We start from the raw sequence: 5,889 nt of genomic DNA, 5'->3' as shown, positions 1-5,889 counted from the left end.
TGTTGAAGCTGACTTTGAATCTGACGTGGCATATTTTAGTGACCTATAAACCAAATTTGTTATAGTCCAATAGCTCTCTTGTCTTTTAACTTTTTCCTCCAGGAAAATGTGTTTGCTGAACTAGTGGTCCAATTATAGCAGAAGAGAAGAAATGATTTTGCCCATATGTTTTTCAAAACCTAGCTTACATTCTCCAATTTATTCTTTGACCAAAATAGTTGTTCATCATATTAATATAAAATGTATAGGCTGCCCATTTTACCTTAAGTTACCAGACTGAGAATAGCTTCCTAGAAGACTTAGTAATAGGAAGAATTAATACTGTGCTGGGAAAAAAATACAATTTAACAGAATAACAGCATTGGAAGGGACCTTGGAGATCTTCTAATCCAACCCCTTGCAGGAAACTCTATACCAGTGATGGCAAACCTTTTCAACGTGTGTGCATATGCGTGCATGTGTGCATGCCGGAGCACCAAAAACCCAAAGGCCAGCAGCCTGGGATGCACATGCCTGTTTTTGGGGGCTGTTTTCAGGCTGGTTTTGGGGCCATTTTCCAGCTGGTTTTTGGGCCAAAAACAGCTCGAAAAATGACCTGAAAATTCCCTGAAAAACAATCCAGAAAATGGCCCCAAAACAGCCAAAAATTAAGCCATTTCCACGGCCTTTTTCAGGAAATTTTCAGGCCTTTTTTAGCTGTTTTTGACCCAGAAAATGGCCAGAAATGGCTTAGAAAACAGCCAAAAAACCAGGCCATTTTCTAGGGAGATTTCAGGCATTTTTTGAGCTGCTTTTGACCCAGCCAGAAAATGGCCTGGAAAATGGCCCAGAAAACAGCCCAAAATATGGCCACATGCACACCGTAAACCAAAAGAGCAACTGGCGATGGTGCGCCTGCCCACAGAGAGGGTTCTGAGTGCCACCTATACCATTTCAGACAAATGGTTTCCCAACATCTTCACAATTGTTGAGTTCATATAGCAACCTAAACTCCTTAAGGTGAGCAATTCACATTGCATCACTTTCAGAATTGGGAAACCCTGTCTTTGTTTTAGTTTCTTTAAGCATTCTGCAAAGAAGACATTTGGTGGAGGGAACTTCTCAATCAAGAGTCATACAGGTATTTTATTGGGAGTAAGAACAAGCCACGTACAATTGCATTCTTTATTCTTGGCTCAATTCCATCATTGTTTATTCTGCTAGTGCCCTTGGAGCAGCCACCTTTGAGTTAGAGACCTGCAACAGACCTTTTCATCCTTAGAGGCACTATATAAAGAATGCAAAATCTCAAGGCTAGGGAAGTCTCCTGCAATCCTCTCCCTAATCTGATAACATTAGAACAATAAAGGGTCATAAAACATCAGAATGGCTTTAGAATAGCTCAGTACAGCTGGAGCTGACCTTTTGGCCAGCAGTGCTTTATTAACCAAAATGGAGCATTTCCCTGGAAAGTTATTGTTATGAATGAAACAGTAGAACATGATCGATGGCCACAACAGAGGAAGTCTGGTGAAGAAATCTATTATTATTTCTCATTCACAAGTGATTCCTCTTCGAGGATTATGCAGACATCCAAAGCAATTTTTCTGGCAAGTAGGAAAAGTTTCAAGGAAGTGAATATACTGTTGCCTCATATATTGCATTGTTCAGTGACTGTTCCCAGTCAAATATTTTTTTAAAGTATAAGCCATTATACTTCACTTTATCCTTAACACTAGTAATTCCCAATGGGGAAAAAATCAGAAGTATATTTTTAATTATCAAGATTGTAGGTACGACTTTAGAAGTCCTGCTATTTCTGTTCTCTTGATAGTCCAATAAAAATGATAAGATTATTCTTGCTTGTCTAATTTTAGTAAAAAGCACCTTAAGTTTGTTCATTTTATGGAGGGCCTCTCCTGTTGGTTTTCAATTTCATATTGGTCGTCACGATGTAGAAAAGATGTTTAATGAAAAGAAGGACTAGGGGAGACATGATAGCAATGTTCCAATATCTCAGGGGTTGCCACAAAGAAGAGGGAGTCAAACAATTCTCCAAGGCACCTGAGGGTAAAACAAGAAGCAATGGGTGGAAACTAATCAAGGAGAGAAGCAACTTAGAACTGAGGAGAAATTTCCAGACATTTAGAACAATTAATCAGTGGAACAGCTTGCATCCAGAAGTTGTGAATGCCCCAACACTGGAAGTCTTTAAGAAGATGTTGGATTGCTATCTGTCTGAAACGGTGTAGGGTTTCCTGCTTGGGCAGGGGTTTGGACTAGAAGACCTCCAAGGTCCCTTCCAACTCTGCTATTGTATTATTGTATATTGTGAGGTAAGAAACAACCTTCAGAGGAATTATTTGGAAGCAAAGGTCAATTGTTTTACAGAATGTTTAACCGGCCCATGTTTAAAATGAGAGCTGCACTACTCTCGCCACCCCTATTGTTCCACTACCATTCTTCTGCTGAAAAGGCTCCAGAATGGCTTATGCATGGTTAGTAGCATCAATAAAATAGAATGGACTTCAGTCTTCCAGTCCTATAATCTTATGCAACTTTAACCTTTTTTTTGTATGTGCATAGTTCTTATCACTATTTTTTTATAAGAGGAATGTGGAAAACATTCAGAAGTTGAAAAATAGGTTTTGTCTGGAGCTCAAGACAAAATCATTTGAACGACATTATTTTAAGTATTAAGAGTTGTGAATTCTACAGTTGCTTGCCTAATAAATTGTGACCAGGTTCTCTCTTGTTTCCAGTACAGGTAATCCTATATTTAATTTAGTGACAGTTAATAGTTAACCACCGCACTGAAGTGACTTATGATCATTTTTCACACTTTTGGCCATTGCAGCATCACCCATAGTAATGTGATCAAAATTCAGATGCCTGGCAACTGACTCATTTATGATGGTTGCAGTGTCCCAGGGTCATGTGATCACCTTTTGTAACCTTGAGACAAGCAAAGTCAATGGGAAATCCAGATTCAATTAACAACAGTGTTACTAACTTAATAACTGCAGTGATTCACTTAACAACTGTGGGAAACAAGGTCATAAAATGGGGCAAAATTTGCTTAACCTATGTCTCACTTAGCAACAGCAATTTTGGGCTCACTTGTGACCATAAGTCAAGGACTACCTGTACTGTTTTAAGAGTGCTTATTCCTCTTTCAAAAGGGACGTGGTGGCTTAGTAGCTAAGACGCTGAGCTTGTGGATCAGAAAGGTAGGCAGTTTGGTGGTTTGAATCCCTAGTGTCGCTTAACAGAGTGAGCTCCCATTATTTGTCCCAGCTTCTGCAAACCTAGCAGTTTGAAAGCATGTAAAAATGCATGTAGAAAAATAGGAACCACCTTTGGTGGGAAGGTAACAGCGTTCCGTGTGCCTTTGGCGTTTAGTCATGCCGGCCACATGACCATGGAGACATCTTCGGACAGCACTGGCTCTTCGGCTTTGAAACAGAGATGACACTGCCCCCTAGAGTTGGGAACAACTAGCACATATGTGCAAAGGGGACTTTTACCTTTACCTTTATTCCTGTTCCAGTTGGCTGAAGAGGAAGGGAAAAGATAATTGAATATACTGAACATTGTTATATTTTTAATGTACTAAGTTAACTTCTGTGTATGTGTGTGTGCGTTTAAGCCCTATAAGTTTAAAACTATGTCTCGTACAAATAGAACAAATGTCTTTAGTGAATGCTGAAATTTTGAAAGAGATGTTTCTCTCGAACTATGAGAAGTCATATATACAACTGGTCCTTATTTAACAACCCGCAATTGTGGCCAGCAGTTCCCTCACTAAGTGATGTAGTCATAAAGCAAGATATCACATGACCATGATGGACTTAAAACTTCACTTATACCATGGTCATTAAGTGAGACATTGTTTGCAAATTTATTGCTAGCTTCTCCATTGATTCTGAAGCAAAGATCAACAGATAGCCATTATTACAACGTTCAAATTAACAAAATAATTCTGAAAAGAAAGCATTTTATTTAATAATACACAGAACAATGTTAACCCACTTTTTAAAGTAAAATAAATTATACAATTATAACAATTGTTTAAATGATAGCATTATGTTTTACCACCTTCTAAGGAATTTACACTTGTACCATTAGAAAGAAAGAATGGTTTTTCTTATTAGTTTCCAGATATCCTTTTCAAATAATTTTTACAGTTTTTGTTGAGTTATAAACCACACATTGATCCTTATTGTTGCTACTTATAAATTACTGTCAATGTCCTCCTAGAGTTAGACAAGCCAAAGTACACAATAATGTGGCAGTTTATAATCTAAAATAGTCAAAGCAAAAAATCCTTGAATACAAATATCATTTTCCTGTTTTCAGGATAAGGAGGAGCAAAAATTTTATTGATCATGCATAGAAAAATCTAAGTCCTCTTATAATACAATATATTTTCTAAATATTACAAGGAAGCTTTTTTTTATTTAAAATTAGCCAGAAAGCTAAATTTTCAAGTCCAAATAGGCTAGTAAACAGTTTGCATCAATTAAACTATTTTGGATACCGTAATTGACTGTGCAAATCTTACATTGTATATATTATTTATACTACTTGTGAAAAGCACAGAATCTTACTCTGATCCTTGGGAAGTACCTTGTCAATCCCCTGCTTCTGGGCATTGTTTGGCATGTTATATTTCATGTTATATTTGCCACCCTGCAAGCCAGCACACTGTATAATTTTCAAACCTGCAGCAATCACAAGAAGATAGAGCCAAAGAATCTCTCCTTTTTTCCAAGGTTTCTAACTGCATGGATTCACTAGTGGTATGTGTTGTCCTTGGAATTCTAAAAATGTTATTTTTGCTTAGTATTCTATGTAAGTAAGAGATTTGTAGAAACACTAGTACAATTTTAAGTGATATTAACAGTAAACAGTGACCCCTAAGCCCAGTGTTCCTGTATTTGTTGTACTCATAGCTACTGTTTCCGTAAATCTTGGAAAATCTAGATATTAGATTTAAATACTAAATTAAAAATAGATACAATAAGACACATACTGACATATTATTAGATTGGAATCCTCTGTGTCAGTGGTTCTCAATTTTTTCTTTGCCACAGATCCTCTTTAAATACTTTTTGTGGCCACGGACCATGGCTGCGGACCAGGGATGGGTTCCTGACAGTTCTAACCTCTTCTATAGAAGAGGTTCCACAAATCTACAGTGCCGTGTAAAACCGGTTCCAGCTCCCTCCCCCCTGCCCATTCGCACATCATCAAGATGAAGAGCAAGAGGAGGAATTCTTGGAGTTGAAGTCCACAAGTCTTAAAGCTGTCAAGATTGAATACCCCTGGGTTTTTTTTCTAAAGGATTAGGAGTGCAAGGGTCTTGTAACTTGACAGCTTTAAGACTTGCGTGCTTCAATGCCAGAGTTTCTGGGCCAACATTTTGATTGCTAAGCAAGAGAGTTGTTAAGTGAGTTTCACCACATTTACAAGTTGGCCATGCCCACCCAGTCACATGGCTGACAAGCCACTCCCACCTGGTCACATGTCCAGCAAGCCACTCCCACAAAGCAGGCCACACCTACAGAAGAGGTTCTAAAAAATTTTGAAACCCACCACTGCTACGGACCACCAAGGTCTTCTAATTCAAGATTTAAAGCACTAGATTGCATCATGCCTTTGTGAACACTCTGTGACAACATCATGGCCTCTCCAGGGGTCTGCTCTATGTTGTCATTTGGAAATGTTTTTAATGTCTCAGTGGCATTTATTTCTGAATAAGTCATAGCACACCCTTAAACACAATCCACCACAACTTATTTTTAGTTGTCCCTTCTAGATAATATATGATGGATGATTCTGGAGGCTCATCATTTACCTAAAACACTATACTTTTATTTTTTAAATCAGTTTTTTTAAATAAAAAAA

Source organism: Thamnophis sirtalis, unplaced genomic scaffold (assembly GCF_051295495.1).
Source record: "Thamnophis sirtalis isolate CommonGarterSnake01/CBP01778 unplaced genomic scaffold, rThaSir2_p1.2 scaffold_2, whole genome shotgun sequence".
NCBI lineage: Eukaryota > Metazoa > Chordata > Lepidosauria > Squamata > Natricidae > Thamnophis > Thamnophis sirtalis.
The sequence above is the reverse complement of the archived record's forward strand: the minus strand, read 5'-3'. Positions refer to the sequence as shown.